A 14,416-nucleotide genomic window follows, 5' to 3' on the forward strand; every position below is an offset into this window, starting at 1 on the left:
GCAATGTATGATTAAGCTGTGAAGCTCTAAGGTACAGGCTATGCAGATGCTTAGCAAGGCAAAGAATCAAGGAACTCTGCAGGAGCGTTATTAATCAGTGCTACTGCTAATTGAACTCCTCATTTCTACAGACTAGTGAGTATCAAGTCACTCTTCTTCCTGGATCTTGCACAAAGATGGGCAGCCACAAAAAGCAAATGATGAGTAATCCAATCTGGGAAGGTCAAGATATGCCAGTTTGGACACTGGAAATACACACACACACACGTATATATATTATATGTATTTTCTCCAACTCTAAAACATATTTAAAAAGATCATACATGGCAACTTTCTGTTATGTTTCTGTGACCATCAGTAACACTGCTGATATTAATCCTTACTTGGTATTTTTATCTCAACATCAAAATAAGCTCTAGCACAATCGTCTCTCATTGGAACTTCTGACTTTTAAGACTGATCTGAAAGACAAAGCAAATTGTAGGTAAAGCAGAAACATCTGCTTTCCCAACATAAACAATTTCCAATTTATTTACTGGGGTTGGAGAGCTCCCAACTTGTATAAGGAATAGAAATTGAGCACTTTCCTGAAACAGCTCAACATACAACCCTAGGAACACTTATGGATGTCAATGATGGTGTCAATGACAAACACCTTTACAATAAACACATGAGCAGGATCCAGCTAAGGACTTCATGCTCATTATCAATTACAGAGGAAGCATTTCTGGTGGCTACAGCTTTCACCTAAATATTATCCACTTTTTTGAGAGACCAGCAGGGGACTGCAAATGGGTAACTACGCACTGACAGAGAGCAGAGAACTCGGGACAGCAGTAACTGATGTTTTAAAGACTTGGCCAACTCTAATGAAGAACATATGCCTGCATTTGTATTCCACTGAAGGCACACAGTACACTATGTTGCACATTAGACTTTAAAGCTCCCTGTGTATGCAATGCATTATGCAGCATTGTTTATTGAACAATTATACTAATAAGCCATCATAAATTTAAAGATATTTTTACATGTAAGGCATACAGTAGAAATGAGTCATGCAACTGAAGTGCCCGGAGCAAAGCGTACCTCCCTTACTGGGAGCACACAGCCAAGAGTTTACCAGCTCCGAGTAAGAACAGAGACATAGAAACAAAACACTTCTGGTTCCTCTACCATTTCAGCCTGTCTACAGCCAGCCTTGTAGCTGGAGCTCAGGACTGTAAATGTGTGAGATGTGTGAGCATCTTACAAGCAGCATTAGCTGGCAGCCACAGCAGCAGGTCATACTGTGATGTATTATCTACTGCTGAATGGTGCCACAGATAGAAGCTGATGAAAAACAAATGAGAATTCTGAGATGGTGAAAAGACAAGCATTTATTTTTTGGATTTTGGTCCTAATAAATGGGGATCATCCAAATATTCCAAGAAGGACGCTGGAAAGGAAAACCAGATTTGTTGCTCCATATGCTTTAGAATCTGAATGACCTGTATATTAACATATGGAATATTACAATTTGCCACAATTATAGAATTACAGCCATATTACATATTACACTACATAAAATTGGAATCAATGTTGCATAATTATCATACGAATAGTATACAAATTAGATTGTGTATTATATGCAATACTATGTTATAATGTATTCTGGCATTTCCCATGCTCCAACTTCAAGTTACCAGTTAGAGCATTTACTTAAATTCCTACCTACAGCTCACTTCAGATTGCCAACCTACTTTAATTTCATTTCTTCACATCTTGCACAGCCTTCATCACTGGCTTGGGCTCCACCACAATAATTTTGCCTTGGCACATGTGGTTACTCAGACCTTGGCCTGACAGATTTTAAACCATTTCAAGTTAATGCAGAATTGTTATAGAACAATCACAGAACTGCAGAAAAATAAAGGGAGGAAAAGAAAAAGAAGAAAAGCCAAATAGTAGTGGAGAAGCTAACTAGAAAATAATACTCTCTTGGAACTATGAGTGAAATATAGAAACATCCTTTAGTTTAAGTGATTTATCGCAAATCAGCATGTCTAGTTACTAATTGTTGAGTGTATCTGGAACCAATGGATCAGCTACAGTCTGTAACAGTCACGTTGTCACTCTATTAGCTGTGATGGTGATGCACTCTTGCCCTGGGTCATCCATGGATCCACAGCCTTTGTTTCAGCCTGTCTGCACTGCACACTCCTGGCCAAGTATGCAAATCCCAGAGATAAACATAAATTGTTCAAACTTTCCTGCAATATCAAGTAGCACTTGTAGTTTGGATGGCTGAAAGACTTCTGAATTAGAAGTTGCCACAAGACTGTTCTTGCTGTCAGGCACAGCCAGTGTGTGCCTGAGCCAGACAAGATGGGTGATACAGAATCACAGAATTACCAGATACCATCCACAGCCACGCAAAGAACAAGCCAGATGCATTTCCATTTTAACAAGAAATAGCGTTTCATACAGATTTTCAATGGTCTTCTATCCAAAAGCCTTTTCTTCACAGAATCATAGGATGGCCTGGGTTGAAAAGGACCACAATGCTCATCTAGTTTCAAACCCCTGCTATGTGCAGGGTCGCCAGCCACCAGACCAGGCTGCCCAGAGCCGCATCCAGCCTGGCCTTGAATGCCTCCAGGGATGGGGCATCCACAACCTCCTTGGGCAACATGTTCCAGTGCATCACCACCCTCTGTGTCAAAAACTTCCTCCTAATATCCAACCTAAATCTCCCCTGTCTCAGTTTAAGACCATTCGCCCTTGTCCTATCACTATACACCCTTGTAAACAGCCATTCCCCCTTATATGCTTCTTTCAAGTACTGGAGGGCCGCAATGAGGTATTCCTGGAGCCTTCTCTGCTCCAGGCTAAACAAGCCCAGTTCCCTCAACCTTTCTTCACAGGAGAGGTGCTCCAGCCCACTGATCGTCTTAGGGACCCTCCTTCAGACTCTCTCCAAGAGCTCCACATCCTTCTTCTCCTTTAGCAATTCCAATAACTTCTCCTGAGGGTGAAGCGAGGAGCCCAGCACCCCAGGGTGCTCCACATAGTAGGACACAAGTTCCAGGCAGAAACAATTCTGCATTCTGACGATTCTGACCAAAGGGCATGACTGAAAGCGAAACTTCACCTTTCTCTCTGCTTTATTTAATTTACTTTCAACGTTTTTCTACTGGTCTCCACTCGTACAGTCTGCTTTGCATTTTCGGCAAGACGATTTTCGTATTTTCCCCACTGCTTATACTCTATTCATTGGAACAGGTAAGGACAAATAAAGAAGGGAAAAGGGAAAGAAGAGACGAGCCCTTGCCCTAGGGGCCCCGCAGCATCGCGGGCCGCTGGCACCACCTAGCGCCCGCCGCAGCCCTAGCAGGCCCGGCTCCGCCCCGCCAGCTGCTCGGCTCGGAGGCTGCCCGCTGAACCTGCGCGGCTCAAAGCCTGCTCTCCTCCTTCCTCCGCAGCGCACCGTGCTGACTGCCACACTTCAGGGAAGCTCTGCGGCTCTGCTTGGGGACTTTTTTTTTTTCCCTGCCGTAATTACGCGCGGCTACATTTTTAGCCTCTCTTTAAGTACATATTAGCACTTCAAATCCCCTGAGAATTGTATGGATTTTAAAATAGAGTTTAAGGGGGCTTCTTTAATCTTTTTTTTTTTTTTTTCTTCAATTAGCTGTTATTCACACAGATCAGGATAATACCCAATGAAAGACAATGCATTTTTGCATGGAATTCACCACAAGCAAGCTGCAGCATCTTTTTGCTACAGCTTCTGGAATTAGTGCTATTTTGTCCTTATTCCCATCTGCTTCATCATCTATGTTCTGTGTGCAAGTTTTACTCAGTACAGCTTCTTTGCATTCTCAGCCCAACATAATTGACATCTGAGATATGACCCAGCAAACCACGGCTCACAGAAGCACAACAGAAAGTGGATTGAGCTCTAGGACAAAGATGCTTCTATGTCCAAGAAGGACAGTAGCTAGGGGCCATTTGGTTTTGCATTAGAGAAGATGAGTGACCAAAACTAAGAAAACCTGTAGTATTTCCTGCATACAAAACCAAACCATAGCTCTGCTTGCAGACCAGCTCCAGCAGCCAGGCTTCCTGGGGGCTTCCCAGACAGGAAGCAACCCACAACTATTTGTGGACTTCTAGTCACCTTGGCACTGAGAGCCATCACAGCAGAGTTGTGAAAGGGCTCAGATCCAGAGTCAGGACAGTGCAGCAATGGTGCTAATGTACCACTGGGGACAACATCTGACATCTGCAGAGCAGCACATGGCACCCAGCAGAGAGCTCAGCTCAGGAAGAACTGCTGCAGGAAGATGCTATTCTTGGTGGCAGGGAGGGCTTGGGAGGGACCCTTAGACTGGTCACCCTGGATGAGGCGATAAGTTGCCAGATGAAAGAGGTAAATAGCCCACGCAGCATCAGGATGGATCAGCAGGAGATCAGTAGCATCTTGAGAGAGTTATGAGAGCATGCAGAGCCATAAACCCAAGCCCAGTTTCATAGTACAAATGGATGGTCTTTGATAATAAACCTCCTCAAAGCACAAGCACAGCCCATTCTGACATGCAGGAAGTAAGTGTGTGAGAAGGGCCCTATGGTAGGGTCATTCATTTCCTGGCTGAGCTCAAACAAAATGAAAGCACACAGAAGGGCAAAGCAAAAATAGGCTACCCAGAAGATGTATGGAGACACCACTTGAATTCACAGGAACAAAGATGGAAAGGCCAAAGTTCTTCTGGTTGAAACTTACAGGTGGTATACAAATCGGTAAGAACTTCTTTTCCCCATTGTTACAAGATGAAATCTAAGGAAAACAGCTCTGCTGTATAGTGAGATGGGAAAGATAGCCACAGGAGACATGAAGTGGGCTGAAGTAAGTAATCTGTGCTTTTGGTGGTTTTTTTTTTTTTAATTCTTTCTTTTCTTTCACCAATACAGTCTGCCATCTGGTTTCTCATTTCCTTTAGCCCGCTAGGGTAATCTGTGGGAGCATGTCAGGGAGCAACAAAAAGAGAACTCCACCAGAGACTAGGAGCCAAGGGTAAGGACAGAATAGGCAGGGAACTTACCTGAAGTCCCATCAGTGACCATCAGGCAAAGCAAAAAGTCGCATCTGAAGTCAAACCAATAAATTCAAATATTTCTTCATAATCAGAACAAAACAGAATTAAAAACATAGCCTAAAATTACAACATAACTCAAGAGTGGAATTGATAACCTGGGCATGAGCTTAAATAGAGCTCCTAAGACCATGGGAAGTGGGTGCATGGGCGGATGTTCCAGCTGAGAGTGATCAAGGCAATTCCTGCCTATTGGTGCCCTCAGGGCCCTGGCAGAGTGGCTTGTTACCTGCAGTAGAAAAGGGCACAGCTAAGGAATGCTAAAGTCAATTGCATATATACAAGTCCATAGGACTATCCATAGATGTGCCTGGAAGACCAGGGGGAGTTACTGAAAGGTCCCTCTGTGGCATCACTGAAAGGGTCACGATGACTGGAGGAGATGTGTAATGTTTGGGAAAACACAAACATCAGAGCCATCCCTCAGGAACGATAATAAGGACAACCTGGGGAAATGAAGACCAGCAAGCTGCATCTCAGGTTCAGGGAAGTAATGGAGCAAATCCTCCTAGAAGTCATTTCAGCTACATTTATGTCAACAAGGTGACAACAAGGTCTTTATAGACCTTTATAGACGTTTCATTTGCATGACAATGACACGTTTTAAGTTTTCATGCACTATTCCAGACAGTTGTACTAAATATGTTCCCATCAGTTTGTCCAGGTCGACTGCTGAGCAAAGGAGGTTCACTGCCTCATGGATGTGAGCCCAACTGGAACCCCAAGACCAGAGCTCTCCTTTGTCACGTGTTCATTAAATAAAATACAACTTAACTACGGTAATGGAATAACTACACTGAAAAAAGAAGTAATACCTAAGCACTTCTTTTCTTATTCTCATACTGACCTTTCTCAACTCCTTCAATCTGACTAAATCTTTTCTTTCACAAACCACAATGATTTTCAAAATATAAAGACTACAGCTTCTGCTGTAAAGGCTTCAACATCCTCTAAAACAGAGAAAAGATTAGTTCCTGTGATCAGTATTTCAAAACACAACTTTTCTTTTGCATTCAGGTAATAAACGTGAGAGACAAAATACATCAAAATGGCAAATAATTTACATGACAAAAAAGGGAAAATGCAACGGATTGGGAACAGTTGTGATTAAATTTGTAAATGAGAAATTTATCAAAGAAAAATGTTTCCCGCATACTGTGGTTTATAGAAAAAATGTAACCAGACTCTATCCAAAACTGAAGATATGCTTATCATTCCCTTTGAAGTGCCAGCACGTTCAGGTAAGATTGAGTGATAAGCAGTGTTAGCAACCAAACGTTCTGTCTCAAAGGTTGTGACCTTAGATCCTGCTGAGAGTTGTGCACATACTCAGTATTAGGGAACGACTGCATATTGTGACTGCCACCGTTCCTGCTGTGATATGGGACAGCTTCTGGGTTATCTTCAGCAAAAAACAGAGGTGTCTGTGGCCTGACGGACTCTGGCCACACTTCTTGTAGCATGAGCTGGGGAGGAATAGTCCACCTGTGCCCCTCACCATGCATTGCATGCAAGCCCATTTCTTGCCATTGTCTGTGAGTGACCGTCTGCTTCAACATCATGGATGTATTAAAACAGTTTCATTTTAAAGGGGCCCTTTGTTGGTCTTTGCTTTTTTTTTTTCTTTCTTTTTTTTTTTTGGGGGGGGGTGTTTTTTGTTGTTGTTTTTGTGGGTTTTTTTACGAGTCGTGGAAAGAAGGAAATTGTGATGAGGGAAATGCCATTGGAGTCATACTCATTGCATGGTACTATTCCTTCCTCCACAACTGTATGCAAATTATTCATTGTGTTTCACTAGGAGCTGATGTTTCCTAGGGAAATCCCCTAGTGAAAATTATTCCACTACCAATTCCATGAAAAGATTCATAAAATAGCCATTCATGCCATTCTCTAAAATCATTATTGCAATTGCTTGATATGTGGTTACAGTAGGAAAGGGGAAATGCCTTGTTAAATATATATATTTATACAAATATGGAATTATTACATCATCCATTTTACAATAGTAATATAATAATGCAGCATATATTTTGTTATACATTTTGTATATATAATTATATGAAAATGTATACCATTTAGCATGCACATGTGTATATTCTTGTGTGTGTATTTATATATGGTACAGTTTATCACTGCACCTTTCAAGCCAAAATTCTTGGAGTGATATCAAATGAAGGCATAGCATTCACATTCTGGGGAAACTGGTAGGAAAAAGAAAAAGCAGTCAAATAAATGTGTGAAAACAAATACAGATGCGCATGCTATGCCAAAAAAAAGACACAGCAAAGGTTTTCCAAATGGAGAGTTATGCTTCACAAATCTACTGGAGTTCTTTGGAGAAGTCTATGATCATGTAGATTAATGAGGCATACCCAGGTGGTATTGTCTACTTAGATTTCCAAACGACATTTAACATGGTCTTTTAAAGGAATAAACCTTTGATGGGATAAAAGTAAAGGAATTTTCATTTAGAGTATCTGCATTCTCAGTACTTCTCTAACCCTCCATCTTTAAAAGGACATGAAATAACCAAAAAAGAATACTGCAAAGATTACTGGGGGCAATCAAAATATGGAATAGCTTTTAAATAAGATATGTCCCAAACGGCTAGGACACTTCATTCTGGGAAAGGAATGGTTGAGAAGGGATATTTCAAAGGTCTATAAATCCATGTAATGGTGCAGAAAAAGTGAAACACTGAGTACAAATTCAGAAGGAAGGATGTTTTAAAAGGAAAATAGCAAGAAGAAAGTTCAAAATAAACAATAAATACTGAGGCTATGATTCTTCTTTCCACAGGATGCTGTGGCAGATAAAAGCTTAGATGGACACAAAAAGTAATTGAATATCTGTTTTCATTAATTTGATCATCAAGGGCTGTCTGTTACAGTGATAAAAATGAGGGTTCCCTACGACCTTGAGCCAAAGATCATTGGAATCTGATAGACTGTATCAGAGAATTGTGGTTGTATGTTTGATCTGTTCTTACATGCCATTTAAGCATCTTTTGTCCTGGTCATGCCAGAAGGATTTAGTGCAAACCCACTAAGACACGTGAGACTTGTAGGATGCTAAAGGTTTTCTGCAGAACCTCATGCACATCAGCATCGCTGCTCAGAGCACACCAAGGGAAGACTGCAGTGACAGTAAGTGTGGTCTGTACCTTGTTGCAGGGCTGTACTCCCCTTTGGTTTGCATTTGGTAACCACTGCAGCTCTCCTGGTGCTGTGGTCCTGTAACAGCAAAGCTTGAAGGCACCAGAAACAGATTCTGCTAAACTCTGTGCATAAGCGTCGGCTTGTGATGTAGCTCTGACATCAGAGACAGTCTAGCAGAGGGCTGTAGACACAACATGGTGGTTGCCATATAAAGAAATCCACCTCCAGTAACTGCACATAAGTCCACATACTCATATTTTGTACTGTTTTTATACTGAAGCAGAAAGTATCTGCATCAATAACAAAGGCTGATCCACCAGAATTATGTCTCAGAAGGGCAATTGAAAATGTATTTTCACAGGGTTAGAAATTTTATTTCAAGGGATCATGCCTTTGTCCAAAAAAGAGGAGAACACTTTAAAGCAAAGTTTCACAGTGAAAGTTTCAAACAGCATAAAGAGTGGTACAACAAAAATTCTGGAAAAAAAAACAGCTTTGTTTAGAAGTGTCTTAGAAGGAGTCTACAGGTTCTGTCAGGTAAGTGTAAGTACTGAGCAGCCATCAAGTTTATGACAAGATACTGTGCATAAAACAAACAAACAAATAAACAATCTTTTAGAAAAGGGCATCTTACAACCACCGTGCAGAGAATTTCTTTAGGTGGACATGGTTTTAATTTCTTATTGCTTTCTTGAACTAATTGTTGGATTAATTGCCACATAGCTTTCATTTTATAATATGAGCAAGCTTTTTCTTGCCCCAACTAAAACAGAATATCTGTCTTTCAGAATTTCTGTCCTACCTTTTGCAATACCATTCATTTGTATGTTGTAAAATCATAAGCATTTAGCAAATTACATTGTGGTCAAAGGAAGTTTGCAGCTTTCATATTACAAGAGGATAAAGGTTTTCTTGAGCTACAGGATTGACTAATGTGGGACATTTCCTGTTTCCCCTTACTTTGATGTCGTATGTAGAAGTTTAAATGAAGCGCAGCAGAAATAATAACTATTTCACTATTCATTGCCATGACACTCAGCTTTAATGACAGCCAATTTAACAAGCTTGTAAATGTGCTGTGAGTGCTCCTACTCTCATGCCATGGGGCAGATTACCCCAGTATCATCCATGCAAAGGGTATGAAAGCTGCCTTTACTCTATTAATGATATACAGTGATTTTATTTTCTAAAGAAAACGCTCACAGTTAGATGTTTATGATGGTTTGCATTGGTAACAAAAATGGGTAAAAAAACATGGAGAGAGTCTGAAAAATAAGCTATTGTTTGTTCAGAGATGTTTCAGGCTTACAATGTCAAAATTAGTAAAATAGTTTCTTAACAATCTTCTATCCAATATTTTAGTTTTATTTTGGAAGGAAGGGAGTGCTCAGAGTAGAATTTTAGAAGTCCGTTTCTCTAGAAAAATCCACTATGATAAGAACAAAAATAGAGAACTAAATTCTGAAGCTGAAAAGTGAAAGTTGAGCAACTAAGGCTTTTTAAGCTGTTTTGTTCCTCTTTTTATAATTTTCATTTTACCAGCTTTTCAACTTCACAAGATTGCCAGCCTGGAATAAAACAGAAAGATCTTGGCTAGTGAGTCCACATCTCTGTCCCTTCAGCTGAGGCATGAAAGTTTGCAAAGGCAGATTTCAGAGACATCCAAAAGATCCCACACAAAATGGGGAAAACTGTACCTTACCTACTCCACATAGTCAAAGTAGGAAAGTAGATAAAAGTGGAAGTATTTGTAGATCTATCATTTTTTACATATACATAAAATAAAAGAGATGGAAACCAATACGGAAAGGAGGAGGGATGGAAGGGTGGGCAGATGGAAGGAAAGAAAAAAGGAAGGAAGGAAAGGAGGAAGGAAGGAGGACGCTTCCAGCTGTTTTTAAATCACTTCCTCTGCTTGAAAAGGGACTTCAATTCTTCAAGTGAAATTACATGCATATATGCCCTTTAGAAAGTGCTTCACAGAGATGCTATAAAATCCATCCACTCTAAGTCCACGGCCACTCTCCCTGATGAATATTACATACTGCTTAGAGAAAAGTGGGTAAGGAGGAAATTGCATACTTAGAGGCAAATTAGTAAATGAAGGTCACACTGATTGCTCCAGGGTACAGACTGCAAGACAGTAAGACTTCAGGAACATGACCTGTTTTGTCTGAGGGATTCTCACCTCTTGGGGTGTGCAGGCTGTTGCTCAGGGGAGGAGACACCTACTCAGCACTTTCAATGTTTGTTCAACAGATGATCACTGTTCCACCTACTTCAGTGCAAGTCTTTCTTTTTCTGCCCTAGCAGTGGTAGAGAGGTGTTAACCTCAACAGGATTTCTCCAAAAACATCTAACATTTCAAAGACATGAACTTGCTCCAGTCCTCTGATTATCTTTGTGGCCCTCCTCTACACTCTCTCCAACAGCTCCACATCTTTCTTGTGCTGGGAGCTCCAGGCCTAGATGTGATACTGTAGGTGAGGTTCCATGAGGGCAGAACAGAGGAGGACAATCACAGAATCACAGAATTGTAGGGGTTGGAAGGGACCTCCAGAGATCATCGAGTCCAACCCCCCAGTCACCACCCTACAGTCACCCTGCTGGCTATCCCGCTTTTGATACAGTCCAGGACATTGCTGTCCTTCTGGACTGCAAGTGCACACTGCTTGCTCTGGTCAAGTTTCTCCACCATGTCCTTCTCTGCAGGGCTGCTCTCAATGAGTTCTTCTGCCAATCAGTACACAGGTTGCCCTGACTCAAGCTCAAAACCTTGCATTCAGCCTTGTTGAACCACACTGGATTCTTGTGGGCTCACTTTTCAAGCCTGTCCTGGTCTCTCTGGATGCCATCCCTTGCTTATTATATCAATCAAACCACTCAGATTAGTATCATCAACAAACTTGTTGAATCCCACTGTCTATGTCATTGATAAAGATGCTGAAGAGCACTGGTCTCAAGACAGACCCCTGGGGGACACCACTCATGACTAGTCTCCACCTAGACATAGAGTCATATTTTGTATAAACGATTATAAAACACTTCAGGGAAGGTGAAGTTTTAAACCAGAAACAAGAAGTACCAAGAAAAAAAAAGTTTCCAACATTGTATCACTGTTTTTGAAAGGACCAAGACCACAAAAGCAAATCAGCCACCAGGGAACTCTCTTACAGTGAAGGTGGTTATGGTACAAACTACACTGTTAAACAACGTCCCCTCAGACCTCATTCCTAATCTTCTTCATCCGTTTTACGTTTCATTTCCATCACTGAATAAAGCCCTGAGGAGAAATAACCTTAATTATTAGTATGCACCCCCCACAGCCTCCTATTTGACTACGTCAAGCCATAGTCATTGCTCTGACACACCTCCCTGCAACTCACTCTCCAGTGCGGCACTGGATCTCCTTCCCTCATGCTGCATTCCCTCTCCTCTTGGCTGAGGTCTGCATGTGGGATTGCTCAGGGTTGTCTGCCAACTTTGAAATGAGAGATGTGTCCAACCACTATTGGTTGATCTCAGTTCGTAAGGGCTAAAACAACATTATTTGAAGCTTCAGACGAATGCCAGAAAGGAAAAAAAAAAAATCTTTGCTGTTAATTTACCGGAACACATTATCACCAAGACTTAAAGGGAAGGAATTTGAAGAACAAATTGTGCAAGCTATTAATTTTCCAAGCTGATGAACAAGCTGAATAACACATACCCTAGAGTAAGAATGTAGGTAAGAAGCACCCAATTCACCATCGTCATGTCTATCTTAAACTGACCAATTCCTAAATTCCCAGACTAACCATCTACTACACTGGCTCAAATAATGAATAAAGGAATTTTCTCTTTTTCTCACATCTAACCCCTTTTTGACCTCTAAATAATAAAATAAATTATCCTCAAGGCACTGAGCACAGCCAGTTGGCTTGCAGTAATATTTGCTTAAATTAAAATTAGGAAGCAGCAGTCAGATGCTTCTTAAATCATATTCTTAATTCAGCCAGGACACGGATAGTAAGATTTTAGAAATAAGACCCAAGTTGTTGAAACCAATTCTTAAGAGACAATTACACAAGCCTTAAGGACACAAACTCTTTTCAAAAATGTATGCTGGAGGATGCATTTCCTATATACAGTGTCCCATATCTTAATTATGATACATCAGCCAGGGCTTCTTATTCAAGAGATATCAGTATTTTTATGGGTGTTACAGCAGAAGGACTAATAAGATTTCTATTAAACACAGAACCTACTGCTGAACCACAAAACATCGATGTCTATATACAGAACTTTGCATGAACACTGGCATGTATGAATCTTAGAGGCACCAGAAAATTCACAGGATTTTTAAAGCACATTTACAAGAAAGTTGTTCTAAAAAAAAAAAAAAATGCTGAACATGTTTTATAACAATATTATACAAAATAGCTCATAAATATCTTAAGGTAAGAAAAATCTTTGGATTATTTTGGCTAACAAAGAATTCTACTATCCAAATGATGCTCAGGACGTTTCCTCATTCTTAGGATTCTCTTGGCATTTATTGTTGCAGCAATTAGAGAGGGTCTTGTGTAAGTTAGACAGGAATTTATCCTGACATGAAACCTACTGATTATCCATTAGAAAGGTAGTAGAAGTTCATGTTGCTATTTTTAAAATTCTACTCCAATGATCCAAAAAACCCACGCAGTTTCTAAGAAATGAAAAACATTCTGAAAGCCCTATTTTTTTGGAAAAGAAATCCAACAAGCAGTTCTCCACTGCCAAAAAAAAAAAAAAAACCAAAAAAAAAAAAACCAGCTTTTCAATCCAAACAACTCATTTGGGGATAGTTGTTTTTGCAGCATATCAGAGATCATTTCATACTCCTTGTACTCCAGATGGTCCTAAGAAGATACATAGTGCCTGTAGGTACAGTTCACAAACCAATTGCCTCACAGACATTTTGTCATTACCCCAAACTGGAGCTCTAAACACACACCTGTTTTTTACACCCTTCTGCAGCCCTCCCATGCCTCCCCACATCCAGTTGCCATTATTTATCACAGATTCCCATGCCCTTCTGTTGGGACAGAGCTCAGTACTCCAGAATTAAGATGCTGGGGCTGTCCTTACCTTAGAGGTCACTGCCTTTTCAAGAGATGCATAATGAGTCACACATTCTGGAGGAAGTACAAGTGTTTGGTGGGGAAATTGAAACTGTAGCTGTATCTAGCTATACACAAGATTAAACTAGTCACGGTAATGCTGCATTTAGGATAAGCACTCAGCTAAATCCTCAGCTTCCTGGAAAAGTTTTGTACTCTATACCAAACCACCTGCTACTAAGAATATGCTGCCAGAAGATGCTCAGGGTAGCTACTTAAAATGTAATTACATCACTCACTTTATTTGTTTCAAAAGTCACCAGTATGGGGTCCTAGTGGAATTCTTTAGTTGCTGCCTTCAGTTTCCAGTAAATTCACATCCTCAATCCCTTAAAGACATGGACTGCAAGCTTTTAACCCATGCTATGTACAAGTTGAACAGAGTCAGTCTGGCGCTGAGCTGGGATGCTCATGAATTAAGGGTGCACGCTTGCAGCCTTCCCAGCCCTTGTGTTCCTCTCACAACTGCTGAACTACTCTTTCAGAACAGGTGTGCATGCAGCATTCTTTTAGAAGACTAATCTTGTGTTCTTTGCTGCAAATGTGCTTTATTCTATTGTCATTATTGTTCCACAGTCAGCCCAGGGGTGATCCTTTTCCTATTATATCTCACAGTAGTAGAATAACATGGCAAAAATACCACTCACCATCAATTAGTGGTTTTGTTTTTTTTTTTCCTTCTGAAGACACTTTTCGAGTCTCTGTTTTCTGAAAGCCATGGAGGTTTGTTGAGGTTTTTTTGCCAAAGAAAGGAATGAGTCAGACTGCTAATAGATAGTACATGCAGATCTTTTAGGAGTGCATTAAGCCATTCCCTGCTAATGTCTCACATCTGTCTTCACAGCCTGACAATCAGAACACCCGTTAGCACATGAATCATAGAGGAACATCAGGTAGGAGAGCACACTGTGTTACGTCACCATTACATCAGCTCACAGAGTAATAGAAAAGAAAATCAATCAGAATACCACTGTATCATCCAGTC

General features: G+C 40.6%; 1 long non-coding RNA gene across 3 annotated transcripts in view; it reads right to left on the reverse strand.

Annotated features, from left to right (window-relative positions):
* LOC128085836 (uncharacterized) overlaps positions 1 to 14,416 on the reverse strand; it is a 45,496-nt gene that overhangs the window by 20,925 nt on the left and 10,155 nt on the right. Inside the window, exon 1 of one of the 3 annotated variants that reach the window (XR_008209122.1) lies at positions 5,082 to 5,246. The exons of the other annotated variants lie outside the window; for them this stretch is intronic. This is a non-coding gene — a long non-coding RNA (uncharacterized LOC128085836). Of the gene's footprint in view, positions 1 to 5,081; positions 5,247 to 14,416 lie in introns of those variants that run through there. 3 annotated transcript variants of the gene reach the window in all.

Source organism: Tympanuchus pallidicinctus, unplaced genomic scaffold (assembly GCF_026119805.1).
Source record: "Tympanuchus pallidicinctus isolate F22 unplaced genomic scaffold, pur_lepc_1.0 scaffold3, whole genome shotgun sequence".
NCBI lineage: Eukaryota > Metazoa > Chordata > Aves > Galliformes > Phasianidae > Tympanuchus > Tympanuchus pallidicinctus.